Consider the following 9,468-nt stretch of genomic DNA (forward strand, 5'->3'; position numbering starts at 1 on the left):
TCACTGCGACCCCATGGACTATACAGTCCATGGAATTCTCCAGGCCAGAATACTGGAGTGGGTAGCCTTTCCCTTCTCCAGGGAATCTTCCCAACCCAGGGATCGAACCCAGGTCTCCTGCATTGCAGGCAGATTCTTTACCAGCTGAGCCACAAGAGAAGCCCTATTATATTATTATTTTAATAATCTCGTTTTTTATTTTCTGCAGTTCTGGGTCTTCGTTGCTTCAAGGGCTTTTTTCTAGTTGCATGAAGTGGGGCTACTCTTCATTGCAAGGTGTGGATTTCTCACTGCAGTGGTTTCTCTGGTTGCAGAGCTTGGGCTCTAGAGCTTGAGCTCAATAGTTGGGTGCACAGGCTTAGTTGTTCCATGCCATGGGAGATCTTCCCAGAGTAGGGATCAAAACTGTGTCTCCTGCATTGGCAGGCAGATTCTTTACCACTGAGCTACCAGGGAAGCCCTATTATTTTTATTTTTAATGTTTAAACTACATTTCCATTTCATCCAAACGTAATGGTCCTTTTATTCTGCTGAAAATCCACACAATACATTCTCATTACTCTTAGTAGAATAATTAAACTCTGTCATGGCCTGAAGATCTGATCTATAGTCTGGCCCCAGCCCACCTCCCTGATGGGCTCTTACTGTTCTGTCATTGCTCGCTCCTTTCCAGCCACACTGGCCTCCCTCTGTTACGTGAAGCCTGTTCCTGAGGGAGGGTCTGTGCAGCACTTTTTCTCTCTGCAAGAAGGGTTTTTACCCCCAGATTATCACAGGACTGCATCCCTGTCACCTAAGTCTCATTTCGGACATTACCTACTCATGGAATTTTTAGTTTCTTCATCACTTTTCTCTGTTTTATTTTCTCCCTGGCAATTGTCACTACTAGTAACTGCCTTGTTTATTTATTTATTTTTAATCGTTTATTGCCTACCCCTCCACACACACACACTGGAACGTACAGTCCACAAAGTAGATATTTTATCTATCTTCTTCACCACTGCCCCTAGAGCACCTAGTGGCACTCAATAAATACCTGTTCAATGAGCTCATAGAAAGGGAGGGGCTAAGGGAAGCGCTGCGCTTCTTCTGGAGACCACACGAGGGCGCTGCTCCCCGCGGACTGGATCGCTAGAGCCGCTCCCTTGGGCCAAGCGGCGGAGTTTGCTTCTTGCGCGGGCCCGTAGAGTGCACAGATGGAGGGGCGGCACGAAAGAGGTCCTTGAATACTTTGCCTTGCCTTGGGGTGTAGCGGGGAGCAACAGGCCTGGGGCGAGAGACCCATCAGGCTCATCTGATGTGGGTCAATCAAACCCCCCACTAGATACCTGGGACCCATTTCCTCTCTGAGAAATGGGATTCCCCACCAACTCCAGGTCTGGACTTGTGGCAAATATCTCCAAGTTCACGGAGGTCCCAGGGCAGGAATTAGAGGATCGAGTCACCCTATTACCAGTTGGGAATGGGTGCTGAGTCTGAGGGGGGAAATTGGTTTCAATCCAGGATGAATAGAAACTGGCCTAAGAACTGAAAGTTCAGGGAATCCCTGTGACCACTCCTTCAAGAATGCGTCCTAACCCCAGGGGCCAGTGACTCAAGGAAGCCTGAGGGGGACAGGAGCTGGATTTAGCATGAATACCCCCTCACAAACATGTCCTCCCTTCCCACCCCTACTCCAGCTAAAGTTCAGAGGGTTTGCCCTGCCCTCTCTGGCCCCAGCTACTCTGGCTCCCCAGGCTGCCTATAGTAGAGGGCCACCATGCCTCCATCCTCTCCAGACCCTTTTTTCTCTTAGGTCTCAAGTGCTCTGAGCTGCACAGGTTGATGAGGGAGTGAGTGAAGATCTGTCTGTGGGCATCAGTGGTCTCCCAGACAGGGCCAGTGAAAGTGTGCTGTCTGAGAGATCAGTACTGGGCATGAGCCCTGGAAAATGCCCTGGCCCAGGATGCAAAGACTTGGTTCTCCTCCTGGCTCAGTCACAGACTTGTCAGGTGTTCTTGAGCAAAGCTCTTCCCGCCTCTGAACCTGTTTTCTTCTACCAAAACTGCGACAGTGTTTAAAGCAGACCTTTAGCAGTACATGGGGGAGCCATGTCACCAGCTGGCTGCCTGGGTGTAAATTCCAGCTTGGTCACTGTCTAGCAAGTGGAGAAGAGATTTATCCTCACAGAACCCGAGTTTTCCTATCAGCAGGAGGGGAATAATAAACGTGCCCACTTCATAGGCTTTATTAAAGAAACAATGCATGTATAATAGGCCTGGTAAATAGTAAACACAATAAAGGGAGGCTGTTATTATTAAAAACTATGAATATAGTCACTTCTAGAGTGGAGAGAAAAGAAAATGTATGCTGAAATGTCAATTGCATCCAACCACTGTGCGTGGCACATTTTCTAATATTATCCTTAGGACAAGCTTTTAAAAAACTTTATTTTTACAAACTTTTAATTTATTTTTAAAAAACTGTTTATGTGAGTCTAATTATAGAAAAAGTTGCAAGAAAAAAAAGTAAGTCTCTGGCTGGTACCTATCATCCAGCTTCCCCCGGTGGTAACATCTCACATAACAACAGTACAACATCAAAACCACGATGATGACATAAGTACAACACTGTTGACTAGACTGCAGGCGTTATTCAGGTTTCACTTGTTTCTATTGGCGCTCATGTGTCTGTGTGTGTTTGTGTGTATAGTTTTATGCAATTTTATCGTATGTATAGCTTCACTTACACCCAACTGGACAAATTGCTCCTCAAGACTTGGTTTTCTCATCTATAAAATGGGAGTGAGAATGAAATGAAATAATGCATGTAAAGTGCTTGGAACAACACCTAAAATTGAGTAGCAAGTATTCAATAAATTTAAGTTTTTTTTCTTTTTTTTTCCCAGAAAAAAAGCATTTTTTAGAAAAAAATGACTTATATGAATAACTTATATTTGTTATAGAAAATATCTTCCCTGGTGGCACAAAGGATAAAAAGTCTGCCTGCAACACGGGAGACCCAAGTTCGATCCCTGGGTCGGGAAGATCCCCTGGAGAAGGAAATGGCAACCCACTCCAATATTCTTGCCTGGAGGATCCCCATGGACAGAGGAACCTGGTGGACTACAGTCCATGGGGTCGCGAAGAGTTAGACACGACTGAGCGACTTCACGTCACATTATAGAAAAAAACAGAAAATATTCATAAGATTAAAACTAAAATAAATTTTCAAATGCCCATACCTCCAAATTTTACTCATACCACAAATTTTAGGTGTATTTCATTATCCTTATTTTATTGTAAAGACACTGAGGCTCAGAAAGGAAAGCACTTTGCCATAGTCACTAAGCTTATGAATGAGGAGCCACAATTGAATGCATACTCTTGCCTCCAGGAGCTCACAGCTGTGGGGCAGTAGACAGGCCTATGAGTCATACCAACCCAGAGCAGACTGGAATGAACAGCCACTGGTGGTTTTCTGAACACTTGTTATGTTCCAGTCACTGCCTGAACACCTTGCAGGTTATCTCAGTGAGTCTTTGTAGTAGCCCTTTGAGATAGCTAACATTCTCATTTCTGGTGAGGAAGCAGATGAGGCTCAGAGAGGTACCTTGCTCAAGATCAGAGCTAGGGTCTGGTTGGCCCAGGGTTTAAAAAGGGGTCAGTTGCATGCCTCAACCTGAGCTTCAAAGCCTCCTCGCTGAGGGATTCAGACAAGGTGTGGAGTGTGTGTGGAAGGAGGGTCTCTCCAGCTGGAGCTTTGGGCTTCTCTCATCCTGGAGCTGGGGTGCCCTTCTCTGACCCCACTTTGACCCCAGACCACCAACATCCAGTCAAGACTTGGAGTGTACCCTAACAGCTGGAGCCTGCTTCCACTTCTCACAATACCCTGACTCCATCTGGAGTGGAAGAGTGAGAGCCTATGAAAGGAAATCGTGTTAGTCTCGTCAGTCATGTCCGATTCTTTGCAACCCCATGGACTATAGCCTGCCAGGCTCCTCTGTCCGTGGGATTTCCCAGACAAGAATACTGGAGTGGGTTGCCATTTCCTTCTCCGGGGGATCCTCCCAACCCAGAGATTGAACCCAGGTCTCCTGCGTTGCAGACAGATTCTTTACCTCTGAACCACTTGAAAGAAAGAAGCAGAGGAAAAAGAGCAAAACTGTCTGAGCCTAAATCGCTCTACCAGGCGCCTCTGACCCAGACTGCCAGGCTCAGGAATTGTTGGAAAGGCAACTGCAGGTATGTGATTGTTGAGTTTCAGAGTAATTACTTATGCTCCCCTTACTTTCAGAAAAGGTTTAGACAGCAAGAGACATAGAAACAAGTATTTAAAGAAGGATTAAAGAACCCCGTAATGAAATGAAATTGGAGAAGAAAGAAATAATTGTCCTCAAAATGCTGAATAGGGGATAATTACTGTAATTGAGCATAAAAGCTTAACTGTGAGCTTCCTGGCGGTGGATGCAAAAAGGGAACATATGAATTCTACACTTGCATTGTCTCATAAAAGGAAGTACTTCTACCAGATACTAGATGAGCCAAACTTTCTAACACTGAGCTACAAGAGAATTTATTGTACTTCATTCAGGCACTGGCCAGGGGCCTTATATGTAGTAATATCCAGAACAGTGCTTTTATAAAGGATACAGATATTCATATTCCATGTGAATATGTCTTATGTTAGTGGTTCTCAACCCTTTCTGAATCAGTATTTCCTTTTTTATTACAAAGATATTAACAACCCTTTAATATTCTGAAATGAAGTTAACAATAATATCCTATCTGCACACTTTTCTCTTTAAAGAAAGTCAATATCCAGGATCTCTCTGGCGGTCTAGCAGCTATAACTCCACATTCTCAATGCAGGTTGTATGGGTTCCATCCCTTGTTGAGGAACAAAGATCCCACGTGGTGTGCCACGTGGTGTGCTCTAAGCATTAAAATATATATGTGTGCATATGTATATATGTGTGTGTATATATATATATATAGTCAATACCCTAATTAATATAAACGTGATTAAAAATATGATATTTGAATATCAAATTCTTGGCCACAACTACTCTAGAAATCTCAATGAAGTAGCCCATTACTTGCACCTACACAGACTTGTCTTGAAATGTGACAACTACAAATATAAATATAGGTTTTTTGTTCAGCAACTCAAATACCACCAAAATTAATAATTCACGCTTAATTCCATTCCTGGAAAACAGTGCAAAAACCATTTTTGTGTTTTTAAAAATATTGACTTATTTATTTGGCCTTGCTGTAGGTCCTAGCTGCAAGCTGGATCTTCAGTTGCAGCGTGTGAGCTCTTAGCTGCAGAAGTTCTCCAACCAGGGATCAGACCCAAACCTCTTGCATTGGGAGCACAGAGTTCCAGCCACAACACCACCAGGGAAGTCCCTCTTTTTGTGTTTCTGTGTGAATTAGGTTCAAGTAATTGTAATCAAGAGTTTTACCCATATGAGTGTCTGGTGGGACACTCAACAGCAGTGTGGAATGTGCGGCAATTTTTTCCCCCATAAATTGCTTATTGACACATCCGTCCAAGTCACCTTTACAAACAACCCATCAAGAATCTTAAATGTCACTGAAGCTTCCTCCAATTCCCAGGGGCAATTCTTTTTTTTCCATCTCCCAAACTCCTTTTATTAGAAAACTACCGGAGAATGTCCTCTACCAAAAAACAGAGGTTTGGATCGAATACATACAGACATGGGGGTCCAGGGTTCAGAAGATCCAACGCAAGGCAGAATCAGAAGGAATCCTGAGGGTGACAGTAACGGGGAACCAGGCTAAGAGAACACTGAACCCACATTGTTAGAGAACTTTAGGAGTGATTTCTTCAAGAAGACAAACTTAACATAACCCTCAATGAACTTGCAGATTTTGAAAAGAGATTTACATAACTGAGGAAGTGTTTGGATTTGAATTACTACTAAGTACATAGAAAATTAACCCAATATAAAAACGTCAGAAAATCATTTCACTCCAGGGAAAACAAAATGCACTGGAAAAGACAAAGTAATCATAGTATACTATATGATTTACCTATGAATAGATATCACATTGTTGTTGTTTAGTCCCCATAAATCATGTCCAGCTCTTTGCAACCCCATGAACTGTAGGGAGTCACCAGGCCCCCCTGTCTGTGGGATTTCCCAGGCAAGAATACTGGAATGGGTTGCCATTTCCTTCTCCACAACAGGCAGTTCTTAATAGTGTGAGCCCAACAGCTTTCCCTCACAAATAAATGTCTGCTGCTGCTGCTGCTGCTAAGTTGCATCAGTCGTGTCCGACTCTGTGCGACCCCATAATCGGCAGCCCATAAGGCTCCCCTGTCCCTGGGATTCTCCAGGCAAGAACACTGGAGTGGGTTGCCATTTTCTTCTCCAATGCTTGAAAGTAAAAAGTGAAAGTGAAGTCGCTCAGTTGTGTCTGACTCTTAGCGACCCCATGGACTGCAGCCCACCAGGCTCCTCCGTCTGGGTTCCTCAATTGGTGACAATGAAAACTTTCCCACAGATTTCTAAAATGTTCCCTAAGAGTTAGTACCTCTTCCTTTGTGAATCATTGTCTTAGATCAATCCTAAGTTATAAAAAAGAACAAATGGAACTTCCTTGGTGGTCCAGTGGTTAGGACTCTGCGCTTCCACTTCAGGGGGCATGGGCCTGATCCCTGGTTGGGGAACTAAGATCCTGCAAGCCACTAGGCACAGCCCCCAAAATAAAATAAAATAATAAAAAGGCAAATGGATGTTGTTAAATTGCAGCTCTCTGTGACCAAATTTCTTTCTTTTTTTTTTTTTCTTTAATTATTTATTTATTTTTGGCTGTGCTGGGTCTTCATTGCCACAGGGGCTTTCCTCTGGATGTAGCGAGCAAGGGCTACTCTCTAGTTTCAGTGCTCAGGTTTCTCACTGCTGTGGTTTCCCTTGTTGCGGAGCATGGGCTTTACGGCACACGGGCTTCAGTAGTGATGGCTCACGAGCTCTAGAGCACAGTCTCAATAGTTGTGGTGCATGGACTTAGTTGCTCCGAGGCATGTGGGAATTTTCTGGATCAGAGATCAGAACCCATGTCCCCTGCATTGACAGGTAGATTCTTTACTACTGAGCCACTAGGGAAGCCCCGACCACATTTCTAAAGGGAACGAAACTTACACATTCCTGGTATAGGATGTGATGTGACCTTGTTCCAAGACTGAGCTCTGGAGATGTTAATAGTAGTTCTGGCCTATTCATATAGTGCTTTCCCTTTTGCCAAGCACTTTCGGAGGTGCTATCTCCTTCAATTGTCAAGAGCCCCCTAAGAAGATTGTTATTCTCTTCCCATCAGAAGACAAAGTTGAGGCACAGAGAGAAAGGTTATCACATAGAAAGGTTATCACATCTTGTAGATCAGGCACTGTAGATCGTCATAGAATTGTCTCGGCAAGCCTTTTCGCAGCAACATGACTGCAAACAGTTCAGGATGGACATCACTGGCCAGTGCCTGAATACAGAACAATTGTTTCAAAGTTTCATTTTACACAGAGGAACCTGAGGCTTGAGGAGGGAGGCAGGTTGTGTGATGCACAAGAATCACATAGCCGTCTATGCTAGGGGATGACTGAAGGGGTAAAGTCCTGGGACTGCAAATTTAAATCTCTTGAAGTCACAGAAATGGGCCCAGAAATGGAGGAGGATGGCCTGGAATCCAGGCCTTCGCCAATCACATCATAAATCCCTTTCCTCCACATCTTCTGTGGATGACATGAGTTCCAGATATCCTCTAACCTCCCCCTCCATCCATCCCTACTTTCACCCTATTCAAAGGATCTTGACTCGAGGCAATCAGACAGCAGAGCCTCTCCACCCTCTGGGTATGCATGAAGCATTATCTGGCACTTCCTCCAGGGGCCCCCAGTCAGCATAGGAGGTGCAAGGGGACTTCAAAGGGTAGGCCTGAGTTGAAATCCAGCTGCACCCCCAAAACTGCTGGATCAACCGGCTCTGATGGGGAAAGAGATATGGATGAGAGAAATCATACTGGGATAGGAGCAATGACCCCTTACCCTGAGCTTCCAAATTTGGGTAACTGGGCCCATGGCCACCTTGTGATAGAAGTATCCTCCATGGAGGAACCCCTCCTTTAGCAGTCTCCCCAGCCAGCTGAGCTCTGGGTCCACTTAGCACTCACTTCTCCAGGTCAGAATAGAAGAAGAAGACAGCTGTATCCCTCCCCCACGGGATACATGTTGTGAGTCAGGACTTCTTTCTTGGGTGGAGGTTTCTGAAACTCTGAGTGGCCTTGCAGAGCCACTGTCTCATTGGTAATTATGGCCATCTCCCAGCAGAGAGGGACCACTTCAACTGAGGATGACTGGTCCAGGTTAAAGCAGCACCTTACAAAACTCCCACTGGAAGGAAGGGAGGGAAGAATGAAGGAAGAAAGAAAGGATGGGGGGAAGGAAGAAAGTGGAAGAAAGTATCTGCTCTTAACTGCGGCTGTCACCAAGTCAGCACCTACAATGGGCCAGGCATCCTATTCTCCTATTATTATTGCCCCCATTTTGCAGATGAACAAACTATAGATCAGAGAAATTGACTAACATGTCCAAAGTTAGAAAGCTAGAAAAATAGCAGAACCCAAATTTGAACCCATGACAGTCTGGCTCCCGAGAGTGTACCCATTTCGTTAACTGCCCTGCTGCTCTTACCTAGGCCTCCTTCTAGTCTGTGAGGCAGAGATTCTTACCACCTCCCCCAGGACATATGGAGCACTGAGCCTCAGTGAAGCTGAGGACGTTACTGTCCGTAGAGGCAGAGGGAGGGTGGCCATCGTCTCATGTGTTTGTTCAGAGTAGCACTGAACCTTAAGAGCACAGGCCCAGAAGAAAGAGAGGAATTCTAATTGAGTCTGAGATTCTTGATAACTGGGTGGCATTGGGCTGTTACTCACCTGTTTTTAGCTTTACCCCTTTAAAATAGGGAGGAGTATCTAGTCTTAGGGCAGTTGTGAAGATTATGAAACATTATGAGCACATGGGAAGTGTCATTGCTTAAAGCTCGACCGTCTCTGCCTCAGAGGTTCAGATTTTGCTCATATGCTTAATTCATTACCCTAGTTAATTATGTAAACCAGTGCTTTAAATCCTGGTTGATGTCAGAATTACATGCTCAAAATGTAAATGTTTGGGCCCCACCCCAGGAAGTTTTGAATTAGGAGAACTGGGATGAGGCTTGGACCTCTTTATCTTAAATAAATTCTCAGGTAATTCTGATGCACAGTCAGGTGTGGGAGCAACAATTGACCTGCATAGACATCTCAGCCACATTTGGGGAAGGGACTCAGGTGGGTCCCTTCATGTCCCCTTCTCCCCTTTCTTGTCACCCACCAGCACCTCTTCCCCACTGGCTCACAAGTGCTCTTCCCAAATGTAGGTCTGTGTGGCCTAGCAGAGAGTCAGTGACACTCAGGGTCCCATGAAGCCTGC

The sequence above is a fragment of the Bubalus bubalis genome, chromosome 9, assembly GCF_019923935.1.
Source record: "Bubalus bubalis isolate 160015118507 breed Murrah chromosome 9, NDDB_SH_1, whole genome shotgun sequence".
NCBI classification, from domain to species: Eukaryota; Metazoa; Chordata; class Mammalia; order Artiodactyla; family Bovidae; genus Bubalus; species Bubalus bubalis.